We start from the raw sequence: 13,574 nt of genomic DNA on the forward strand, positions 1-13,574 counted from the left end.
CATTTCCACTCCCGTAATTGTCATCTGAATATAGAGGTACAAATTTTTAATTTAGGATTTTTTGTGGTTGTATTTTTTTTTAATGCTGAAATCCACAACAATTTCAGATTTGATGGTGTGGAACACAATATTGGATGTCTTGTTTGGAAAGTGAAATTTGAAAAACATGAATTACAAACCTGAATTCCTTGTGCAATAAAGGTAGTATTCGTCATACCCAGTTCGAGCTATCTAAGAGTTAATGATCTTGGGTTTTTATTTCAATTAATGTACTTTCAGGGATTTATTTCCCCTGCCTTGTACACCTATTGGAAGCTGTATTAAACCGTTATGTGGCAGTATTTAATTCTCACTTTCAAATATACAACACCTACATATTTGATCCATAGAATAGAGTATCCTTATCATAAAAGACATATCTTACAGATGACACAAAATCCAAAAGAGCACTTTTGAAATTCTGCCTTTCCCTTGAATTTAGACTCGTCTAAGGCTGGAATATATCCTTTTTATAAAGATGAGTAGCTTTTTCTTTTATTTTAAAATGAGAGTATCCTGTAATTATTGTGTTGTTACTCCTGCTTACATTTTGTAACGCAGCAGGAGTTCCACAACTTGTCCAACAAATTAGGTTTGTGTTCAGTGCCCTCTTCTGCCTGAACAAATTCATACCCATCTGCTGAGCTACAGCTTAGGTTTGTAGCCACCTCTTCTGCAAAATCTAGCCCACAGTGCCGCTGCAGATACAAAAGTCATGACATTTTGAAAAGCAGTAACAAGAAGTATGACCCTTGCATGCTGATGAGGACATTGTCCTGCATTTTATCTCATCAGTCTTGAATAAAAAATCAGTATTGAATGAAAAATGCTGAAGCACTCTAGAACAAGAACATAAAGTGAGGACTTCTTCCTGAAGAACACATTCAGCAAGAGTACTTTTATTGTTATGTTGAATAATCTTGCTATTTATTTACATTCCCGCAGGAAAATTGTTAAAATTTTATAGGCACACAAAGAGGATTTCGGTGTCTGAGAGCACACCAAGCAGTGTAAGGTTATTCTATAATGCCATAGATGTTGAGTTCAAATCATGATCTTAGTGTGGACACATAATCCTGGTGTTTAAATGAACCTTTATGATTATGAAAAACAAAATTACTAACAGTAAGTACCTAGGCTGCATGCATGTAGTTTATTACTTTAGTTTTTTCTTACTTCTAGAGAAAACATAGCAAAAATTGATGTCTTTTTACCCTTTTTGTCTTTGTAGACTGTCAGAATAGAGTAAAAATCTAACGTTATTAAGGAAGTTTAGTCTTTCTGGTTTTTGTTTTCTTTTTCTCCTTCATCTAAAATGAAAACAATTGCAGACAAGTATGAGAAAAAAGGTAAGTCATATATGGTGAGATGAAATGTATTTATACTAGTTTGAACTTTTTGTTGTCATTATATGTCATGTTTCATGCAATGAAACAGAACACCATCCTCACATAACACCGACATTAGGAGCAATTGTACACGAGCAAGTGTACAAGGTCTGTTTAATTAACTTTGATAAAAAAAAAGTTAAAAACAATTTTTTTTTTTTTTTTTTTTTCATATAGCAGGTTCTCTGGTTCTCTATCCAAGACCATGGCATCATAAGGTGATGTCACACCCCCTGAGAGATTAGTTACAAGCATATTGCACATAGTTATCATGTCTACATGTGCAACAGAAAAGTCTTTACCAGTGGTGTATTTGTAGATTCTGACTAAATGAGACATCATAAAATAAAAAAAAAAAATAATATTAAAGATCAGATGAACATTCAGAAATCCTTATGTTAATCCAAGATCTGTGTTTCCAAGTCTGAAAAAAAATGCACAAGATCACACTGTTTTCCATATTTTTGGCTAGACACTTATAGTGGAAAAACATTCAGCTGAGATTTCAGAACCACTAGGAATGTTATTGGCATGACAATCATCACACATGAAGAAAAGCATTATCTAGTTTCTTCTGTTAAATGTTAGCTAAACTAGTTCAAATATCTTTGATGGCAGTTAAATGTGTTTAAATACTTTGGAAATTATCAGAAACAAATTAGATTTAATCCACAGATTTATTTTCTGTTTAAAGCAGTTAGTCTTAACTAACTGTACAGTTTTGTACAGTTCTGTTGGACCAAAAAAGTAAAATAAAATAAAATGAAGGCTTATATGCAAAAAAATTATTACACAGTGAAAAAAAAAAAAAGGCATATTAGCAAAAATCTAAAACTTTAAAATAACAATTATTATTACTATAAATCTTAAACATGTACAAACTAGGTGAATCAAGTCAAGAGACTCAGATACAACACCTTTATTTTTTTCACTTAGGAACTGATAGATTGGTATTGTTAAATTATGTTAATGCTTTAATGTTATGCTGTGTTATGCATAATTTATAACTCTAGTGCCAAAATGCATGAGTGCAGTTCTCTTGATTAGATATTTTAAGAGCTGAGAAATCTGAAAACTCTCTGGCTGACATTATTTTATTTAGCAAACCTGCTAATGCAATGTTGGTTTAGCATATTCACGATGACTAGACTTTAGAAGAATGATAGATATAAGTTTTGTCTTGAGGAGTATACACAGATAATCCATGACAGAATTTATTTAATGCATCATGTTAACAAAAGTAAAGTAGGAATAGATTATCATAGACTACTACACCTGATTAAGATGTCTCGTACTTGTTTCAGTAGAATATGTAAAATTCTATCTGTTCTACACATTTAAAGATAACAGCGTAACTCTGTTAAAATTAACAGAATAAAGTGTGAAGTGTCACTTGATTCTGAATTTTAATGCTGAAATAGTGCTATTTTTTATTCAGTGAAGTCCTTCATAAGCATTTCAAGTAGTGACAATTTTTTAGGGATCCTGAATCTCATTTACAGGTGAAATAACCTACTCTAATGCTGCAGAACTAATTGAGGTTTGGCAATAAAGATGACATCAGAAGACAGTTTTAAAAGACTAGGCTGCTCTAAATTTAGGTCATACTTCAGGGTAGAAAGCTATGGTTTAAAGAAAACTGCTGGCTTGTTGAATCCAAATACTCTCATGAATAATTACACTATATATTCCTTTAGTATTACAATTATGAACCATCTTAAAACAATATAGGGGTTTTGACTCCACTGTTTCCACTGAAAACTCAAGTTTTCAACAATTGGAAGTGTCTAGCCAAAGCTTACTGCCAATTAATCCATACCAATCTGTTCCAAGACCTCCAATTTTCTTTATGTTAAAATCTTTTCTCAACTGTTTATCTCTCTGGCCATTCTTCTTAGGATAACCAAACTACACTCTTTTTCTGTCCACTCTTTAGTGTCTTCATTCCATTATATTAATCTTTTGTCTTTCTGAATAGAAGTGACTCAAAAATCATGTAAAATTCCAGAATAAACATTGACAGTGTTTTATGAACCAAAAGTAATACTTCCTCTGTTTCCTGAGAAAATTTCCCTGAAACATTCTAAGACCAAATCTGCCTTTTCATTACCTTGTGATCAATATTAATCACCCTTTGATGACTTTTCTGATGTCATCCCTTTATGATAATTTCTGAGACTGAGGTAGCTGTTTGTCAATCCATTAGTTTCTGAACATGTGACCTTGTATTTTGAACTATCAGACTGTATGTACTCAATTATTGATTCAGGTCAATGGTCTTCCTGCTCTCCTTTTTGTTTTATACCATCTGAAATCCCTTTTTTTATCCCCATCAAAAGAGATAGGGAGGAAAAAACAGAGAGTTAAAATTCATGGAATATTGTCAAAGATCAAGGTTCATGTATTTAGAATAAACAATGTTGTCTGAATTACATTTGAAAATTGGGCTTTAAATTGTGGATTCGACTAGATTGGATTAAATTCTGAATCCACACATAAATTATTACACAAATTATAATTTAATTTCCTTTTTTTCTTCTCTTCGAGAATGACAGAGATGTTATTGTTTACACCTGTATTCCTTTCTTCTTGGGGTACTCCTCTTGTACACATAATTTATTTTATAAAGATTTATTGTCAGCAGTTCTGTAATTTAAAAAATCAGATAGCACCTAAATCTTTATGCAGCTCTACAGAACTATTTAAAGGACTAGGAACTGAAGTATCATTTTACTCAGTTTTTCATTGACTGGATATGACATCTGCCGGAACATGTAAAGGAATGTGGTTTGAATAGTCAAGGGAGAAGTGATGTGATATTTGGTGAGACTGTGGTTGTGAAAAATTTATATCTAAGAAGAAACTATATTATTCATATAGACATAAAATATTTTAGGAAACATGAGTATATAACTATCTCAAACACATACTCTTCTGTGAGCTACAAGATACCCGATACTTTCAGTTACCAAGAAGACCAAGTGGATTATTCATCCTTCCTAGGCTTTCTCTTTAATCAGAAAGTTACATTGGATTCATTCTCAAAAGAACATTCTCCATTATGATTTTCTGACCTCTAATCCCTCTAAGGAGAAGTTAACCACAAGTACAGTTGGTGAGACATAGATACACACATCTTTTTAATTAGTTGGTTTGTCACTTAGACAGCTAACGTATGTGGATCATTCCATTACAGAATAACAGAATCATAAAATTGTCTAGGTTGGAAAAGACCTTGAAGATCATCTAGTCCAACCATTAACCTAACACTGACAGTTCCCAACTACACCAGATCCCTCAGCACTGTGTCTCCAGGGATGGGGACTCCACCACTTCCCTGGGCAGCCCATTCCAGGGCCTAACAACTCTTTCTGTAAAGAAATACTTCCTAATAGCTAAACCTTCCCTGACGCAACTTGAGGCCATTACCTCTTGTCCTGTTGCTTGTTACTTGGTTAAAGAGTCTCATCCCCAGCCCTCTGCAACCTCCTTTCAGGTAGCTGTAGAGGGCGATGAGGTCTCCCCTCAGCCTCTTCTCCAGACTAAACACCCCCAGTTCCCTCAGCCGCTCCGCGTACGACCTGTGCTCCAGACTCTGCACAGGCTCCGTTGCCCTTCTCTGGACACGCTCGAGTCATTCAATGTCCTTTTTGTAGTGAGGGGCCCAAAACTGAACACAGGAATTGAGGTGTGGCCTCACCAGTGCCAAGGACAGGGGTCAGATCCCTTCCCTGTCCCTGCTGGCCACGCTATTGCTGACACAAGCCAGGATGCCATTGGCCTTCTTGGCCACCTGGGCACACTGCTGGCTCCTGTTCAGCCGGCTGTCAGTCAACCCCCCCAGGTCCCTCTCTGACTGGCAGCTCTCCAGCCACTCCTCCCCAAGCCTGTAGCGCTGCTGGGGGTTGTTGTGGCCCAAGGGCAGCCCCCGGCATTTGGCCTTATTGAAACTCCTCCAGTTGGGCTCAGCCCATGGCTCCAGCCTGTCCAGGTCTCTCTGCAGAGCCTCCCTACCCTCGAGCACATCAACACTCCCACCCAACTTGGTGTCATCTCAATATAATACGTTTAAGTATATTAAATAATCAAAATAAATTTGTGTTTAGTATGTTCAGTCTGTTTGGAAGACAACTTGTAATTGGAAGAATAGTACATATCTCTCCACACTCCTCTTCAGGAATAAGTCTGTCACTCAAAACTTCATCAGAGTATTTCCAAATATATGAGAGTGATCTGAACAAATCATCTTGAGAGGACCAAAACAATATCATTAGCAAGAGTGTTTCTGGAGTCCATTTCTTTCACTAGGAATGTGAATCTACACGTGGCAATTTGTCATCAAAAGGGAACGAGAGACATCATTTACTAATCCATGTTGATAATTAAAAAAGAAATAATGATCATTGACTATAGAGTTATAGAGATAAGAACCTGTAATACCTTCCAGGAATACATAAGAAGATGTGATGAACTTTTGGGTTCTTGCCCAAAGTTCAGGGGGTATAATGAGTGGGTATGTTTTTTCTATGTAAATTATTGAAAGGGAGTTATCCTTCTTCAGCTTCCCGTTACTCTCTGCGGAGTGGAGGAAAATGAACCCTCTTCATCCTTTCTACTAATCATCATGGAAAACATGAAAAAATCTATCAAATTGCCTCAGTTAATTTGGCTATTGCTTCAGCTCCCTTGATCAATTTGATTACTTTACAGTCAAGAATTACAGAGAGGATGTATATAATAAAAATTATTTTTCTTCTATCTGCCATTTTCCTGAATAAAATCACTACTGTATTAAGGTTGATTTTCAGGAGAAAAACAAAGATATTTTACAAAAGCTACGGTTTCCATTAGAGGTAAGGTGAAGGGACAAGTCTCACCAAATCAATTTCTTTTTGGATTTATGGAGTAGGATGAGAGTCCTTTCATTTAATCTCTGGAATAAGTGAAATAGAGGAAAGAATACTCTTTCACTTATACCAGCTTCTGATTTCATAACTCATATTTTCCTTATTATTCCAATGGAAGAAAGCTGAACAATGAATAAAAAATGCCAAAACTATGTGTATACATGCAGAATCATACACTGTCCTTCTTTTCCCAACTTTGAGAAATGCTGAGGAGTGTAAAAACAATCCAGATAATATCTTTATTGTGTTCTAGTATGCATATGTCCAAGACGAGGAAGATATGCTGCAGAATACCTCATTTTTTTACAGAGCACCATGTGGAGAGATCAATAGTAATTTCATTACAATAATTTGTCATCTGATGTTGTCAACAGATCAAAAAAGTGTCAAACCTGGACCAACAGTTCCACCTTTCAAAACTTTAGTTTCTATTACTACTGATTCTGACATCAAGCAATATTTGAAGCAGATATAGTGAGAACAGAGAACTTAAGAAAAAGAAAGTTTAAAAAACCCTGACTGTAAGAGACAAAGGATCTATATATTAATACAACAATAACCACTACTGGCTCAGATAGATAATTTGCATGGGAGGTATGTACTTAAAATACTTGCACAAAACCTGCTGATGTACTTAGAAAAAGCAATCAAACAAACAAACCTATTATGATTTATTAACATCAGGGTTTGGACTGTCATGTTAGTCACTAAGAATGAAACATTTGTAAGTACAGTAGAAAAATTAAAAATAGGTTTGGGCCAATATAGGCAAATATTTATACATAACATGTCACGGACATATTAGAAAATAAGAGCCTTTAGGTAATTTATTTTAAGACTTCAAAACTAAAATGAGAATTCTAAGTGAAAAGAATTTGTTCGCCTAAAAAATCATTTAAAAAAAACCAAACCAAACAAAAAAAAACCCACCAAAACCCAACACCTACAAAAAAACCTCATAACTTTTCTATTGAACTATGTGCTGCTCTTATCACTTCTTGTAAGTGGATTTGTAAAATAGGCTACGCTATCTTCCACTGTAACAGATACAGCTGATTTCCTACCAGGAGGTTCAACTGAGAAGTAATAATACTCTGACTTGATAAAGTAAGACAAATAATGGTGTAAATCTCATTATAAATAATGTATGTTTTAAAAGATAATCCTATTTTTTTTCCACTCAATGACCTTCCCTTTTTAAATAATTTGGAATATGTTTTTCTTTTTACAAAAATACCCCTCACAATCAGTGACCAATAGTAAAAGATTTATAATTTCAAGCATGTTTGGAAAAGATGAATAAATGTAATATGATTCTGCACCATGAAAAATACTAGCTCATTTTATTTAGTGTTCAATTCAAAACTGTTGTTGTTTAGATTTTTATAAAGCTTTTTTATCTGGCTAATGAATATTTTCTCTGTATAATCATTATGTAGAATGAAAGGTATACTTGTAAGTACATTAGTATTAGCTGTCTAGAGAACTACATGATCAGCATAGAACACCCCTTTATTTTGTTAATTAACAGAATGAATTAGGTCTTAAATTTTTTTCTTTTTTTTTTTTAACATATTGGTTTTATGGTCAAAAGTAATCTTTCTACCTCCGACGTTTCAAGATTAGTCAGAGAAGGTGCAGGGTAAACTATACATACTGGACAACTTTACATTGATAAAGCATATAATGATGCAGCACAGAGTGAGATATGTGGAATGAATCTGGGCCTAAGTTTCAGCTCACCCAAACTCACTGATTGTGTATGCTGATCTTAGTATATTTCTGCCTTTGATCAGTTGCATCAAGTCTGTGTTTTCACAGGAGTGAACTTAGGTTTTTAAACTAACACCACTTTTGAAGTTAACTGTGATTCTTTCTTCTAGCATGCTAAATGCATGTCTTTTTTTCTGTCTTTTTTTTCACTTAACAATCCTCCAGTGCACAATTTGAAGGGCCTATCTCAGTCACTCATCTTCCACATTGAACTCTGCAAGCGAGCACAGGCTCCTTATAGCTACTGCTACAGCTACTGTCATTCAGACAGACCAAATTTTAGCCAGGATCCAGATGACCTTCTCCAGAGAAACCCTTGGGTCTTTAAAGATCTTAAATTAAATAAGAAGCAAGGGACAGAGCTATTCCTAGGTCTCTATCCTTTCCTTTACAAGGCATCTAATTTTCAAAATATATATCAGTATAAAAATATGAAATCATTAGGTGAAATTTAGAAGAAAGACTGTATCAGACACTAGTGAGTCTACCTGATCTTCATGTTAAAAAACCCATCAATTCTGACACTCCTACAAGGAAGGAATCACTATGGGAAATATTTGAATTTGGAAGCAGTAAATCAATAGAGACAAAATGGTGATGACATGACCCAAGAGAGATAATAGACCTTCTTTATGTATCCCATTCTTAGAGGGTTATCATCACCCACTGACATCTATCCATCCTTTTGGAGTGGTCAATGAACTCACAGGATAGATTTTTCTTGGTGTAAGTATAATACAGTACTTTCTATTTGTTGGGCACCAGAGAATTGCCAAAACCATCCATGACTCTGCTTGACACATCTTCCTCAACAGTGCTTTAAGGGTATCTGTTTACTATTGTATTAACATCCAGCAAAGTCTTTAGCTGTGTAAAGAACTACCACTTTTATAATACAGATCCAGGTCAATTTACTGGACAGTAACATAGTCTAATACCTTTTATTTGTGCTTGATTTGTTTAAAAATTTAGACCTTTTCATCCAGGACCAGAACAGAGTCTTCTACCTGGTATTTAGACAGAGGAGATTTAGTGACTTTTTTCCCCCTCAGCTGCATTGTCTAGTGTTTCTACTCAAGCAACTCAACCTATAGCAGCTTTAAGATCAGTTTTTGTAAAATAGCAGTAAGAAATGCATTCAATCAGATTGCAGGCCATTGTTTTTTTTCTCTCTCTCTTTTTTAGTTTTTTTTAATTATCATCTCCTAAATCTAGGTACATGTGAGGCTGGCAAGGATTTTTTTCATCAGAACAGGCATAAGCAGAATAAAACATCATGTAAAATCACATAGGCCTGGTTCTGGTGTTAAGAGAGAGGAGCAATTTGCAAGACCACACATACCACTTCCATTTCAAAGCGCATGAGTATTTCTATTTCCATAGTTCCTTAAGATTTTTTCTTACCTGTCCTCTGATTCCATCATTCTTCTTCTGGAGTCATTAACTTAAACTTTCTCATTTTTGCAGTTTCTTTAACTGTTGAAATCTCCCTTGATTTCCTCCTCATCTTTTGCATTCAGTCAGGCCGAGCTGTCTCACAAATCTTGAGATCAGACCCCCCCACTGGTGTATACTCTGGGTTTATGTCTTCCAGAGCTAAAGGCTTACTAGTGTGAATTAAGTGGTTGCAAAGTACATACTCACCAAAAAATAAGACTGAGGAGGACAAAAATAAGCTGGGGAGGACATCTCTCCTTTTGCAGCATGCAAACTGTTTCAGTGATATATACCATGATTCCATAAACTTCAAGACACTCTACTAGACATATCAGCATTATGGAGTTTAACTCACTAATATGCCCATCTTACCCCAGGTTCAGTATAGGTGAATTAAGAGAAGAACCAGGCCAGATTTAATTTTCAAAATCAAACTTTACAGAATTTAGTGATTAAAAACTCACTTCATGCTATGGTGAATTCTTACACAATATTAACCACCACTACATATACAAAGCTGCTAGTGTTTAAACAATCATAGTCCAAACTAGTTGTGAATACATAATACCAGAGAGCTGTACACTTAGCACTGATGGAGATGATCCTAGGTTGTCTTTAGGCACCAAGGTCGAGATGATGAAGTTGAAGAGCTTGTTGGCAAGAGAAATTGGAACTGAAGTGGTCTTGACTTTCCTCACTTCTGCCACTTTTGCCTCCCTTTCAAATGGGGGATGGGGTGGTGTGTCTCTTCTGCTCCTAGTACTGCTTATTTTATTTTGTCTTGTGTATTTGGGAGAATGTCCTGCCTATTTACAGTCTGTTGTGCTTATTTTGTCCTTGGTCTGGCAATTTGTATTACATCAATGCCTCCTATATTCAACTATATCCTTCTTTGTTTTGAGGATGATATTGTTCACATACATATGTAAAATTGTATCTGACTATGCTGCTATGCTATCAGAATGTTACAAAAACCATACTGTTATTAGTTACTATTTCAGTATGCTTCCAGTTGATTTCAAGGCAAGCTCATTTTAATTATATCCTTATTAGTTTATATTTTTTACATGTTGCAGGCCTCTGCTTTCTCTACTAGAAAGATAGTGCCTTCCTGAGCCACAGACTAAGGTTTGTTTAATAAGCACAGCTAGGAAGGGTACCTGGAGAGGAAAAAAGCAAGTACATAGCTGATAGCACAGATTTTTCTTAATGTTAGAAGGAGGAGAGATGTTATAAATGACTTTTGAACCAAGTTCTTAATAAGAAAGGGCAAGCTCACAAACTTATTTAGTCTTCAACTGATTTTTCTTTCATTTGCCTACAGGAGGAAAATAAAATGTAGCTTATAAATAAAAGCACTTTGAAGTGATTGATTGAAGTTGCTGGAGAGAATTTGATTTTAAAAGCACTCTTCCCACATTAACTCTCAGAGGATCAAAAAGGTGAACTAATCCTTGTCACACACTCAGAGCCATGCTTTCTTGCCGGTTTAAATCACTGGAAACAAATTGGTAACTACATTTCCACAATAAAATTTCCCAAATATTTCCAAAACGAAGAGCAAATCCTGTCAACTAAGGAAGCAACCCTTCTTTGGATCTGTTTGCAGAGGATTTACACTGTACAGTTGAGCATCAGTCAAGGGCCTATGAATGAGCTCTAGCCCAGTCTCCTCCATCTACAGAAAACATCATTGCTGTCACTGCTACATTCTGAACTTTGTGAACATAACTGCCATGAATTGATCACTAATCTTCCTTTGTTTTCTTCTTCCAAAAGCTCAGCTGGCCAAAAAGAAGACATTAAGAACAACCAATCAGCAAGAAATGGGACTGAAAAATCATCAATCTATATACAGCCACCTAAATAAACAATTCAGTCTTGGAATATGTTGAGTGCCTGTATGCTCCAGATAACTGCTAAACCAGCAGCATTTTCAAAGAGAATTATTCAGTTTTGTTCTGAAAGAATGGGTTAATGTTTTGCTTTCTATTTTTATTATATTGGTTTTCATATCTGTTTTTAAATACTGACCATTAAAATTTTGTGTGCCATTTGTGTCAATACATTTATTGCAGAATCTCTTGAATGTCCAGGGTGCTTTAATCTAGTAAAAAGGAATCCTTGAAAAACAAGGGTGGAAAAAAAGGAGGAGAAAGGAGAAGGAGAAAGGCTGGTATGATTTGAATGAATTGATATGATCTTGATTAAAATTAACCAATTCATGTGCTGAAGTGCTAAGGCTTGGACAACAGACCCAAGACAGAGTTGACCTATAGATGAATCCTGCATATTTTATAACTGATAACCATTGTGCTGGTAGGTATTGTACTAAGTTATAACAACCCACTTATCGCAATGTAAAAAGTGCTAAAGCATTGAAATACTGAAGCCTGAACAACAGGCCCGAAGCCGAAGCTGCTATCTTAGTATGTAATTATTAACAAAGTATGTAAACTCACTAGTGAAAGATACGACCTAGAATATAATCAGTAGAGAGGACGAAATGCTGAGAGAATGTATCCAGCTTCCCTTGTTTAGCCTTGTACAAGGCTGAGAACCCACGTATTTGGCCTTGCTGGAAACTTCCTTGGTCTCCTCCTCTGAGCCCTGGCCAGGCTTTGGGTGGAATCCAACAGGAGAATGAAACGAGAAATTTTACGCTCAAAACAAAGGTGCCAGTTATTCTGGCTTGCTGATTTTGGGGTGTATAAGGCTGGACCTGCTCACAGCGACTTTGGAACCCTCACCCATGGGTGGAGGCACCGCATAGGATTTCCCCCTTGCTGGGACAGGCTCTCCAAACCCTCGCTGTGACCGGGGCTCCACAGACACTGCGGGTCTGGGTGATGGTAACGTGTGAGAGTGGTGATGGATATTTCTTAATCTCAATTCTCTCTCTTGTGTAGTAATGATTTGATGCATTACCCTGTATTTTCCTGTCTGTTGCTTTAGGTGCAATATTCTGCTTTTCTTACTGCATGTTTTCTGTATTACACTGTTACAGTATTTGGTTATCACCAGTAAAATACGCCTGCTCTTTTCACTCTGGTGTCCTAGTTTAATTGGTATCCTTAATCAGCTAAATATGTGCTAGGAACATTAACTTTTCTAAGGTAATGTGATGTTTTTCTTGAAAAAAATCAGTTGTGCAACACAGTTTTTTATGATATGAACAATACATACTTATACTAGATATGCATATTCATTTATTTTCTCCTTTCAGTCACTGAACAGAATAGCTATGAATCTCTATCATTTACAAGGGTCTGGAACCCACTAAAGTATAGGAACTTAAAATAAGATTTACCCAAAAATCAGTCACTTGACTTCAGATGTGCATATGAATCTTGATTTCTCCCTTTCTGCCAGAAAAATATAAACAAACAAACAAACAAACCAACCAAAAACTATCACATGTAAAATACTTCCCCCACATACATTTTTTTCAGTATGAGTATCTAGAACTGCAGCTCCCAGTTAGTTCTTGCTGATATGTGATAGACTTCTGCTTAGTGCACTGGTCTGAAAGTGGGAGCAATGGAGTAATGGCACTGATCTTGGACTGAACATTTGTGGACAAACGTTTTAGTTACAGGCTTCTCATGTAAGTAGTGGCAAACATCACTGCCATACTCATGATAAAACTAGAAAAAATGAAAACATGTTTACTTTCTCCCAAGAATAATCTGTCCTTTCAAGGGTGACTGCCCTTAAGACAGAGTTGCAGACTGTGAATCCCAAAAGAAAGAAAAAACAGTTTCCCTACTAATGTATCAGTGCCTGAACTATAGGGTGGATTTAACATTTTGTATCAATTGCTTTGGGGAAATTCCCTGATCACTATTGTTCTGTTGACTGAACTTCCCTTTGAAGTGTCCATGAACTGTACAGGCTGTCAAATAGTGACTAAATTTCAGAACTGGATAAAGTGATATTTGCATCAAAATTTATGATGTGCTCTGAGGTTTTTTTCTGATAAAAAAGCACGCAGTACAGAAGTCTAAAATTATCTCAGATCTCCATCACT

This window comes from Athene noctua, chromosome 1 (genome assembly GCF_965140245.1).
Source record: "Athene noctua chromosome 1, bAthNoc1.hap1.1, whole genome shotgun sequence".
In the NCBI taxonomy this organism is placed as follows: domain Eukaryota; kingdom Metazoa; phylum Chordata; class Aves; order Strigiformes; family Strigidae; genus Athene; species Athene noctua.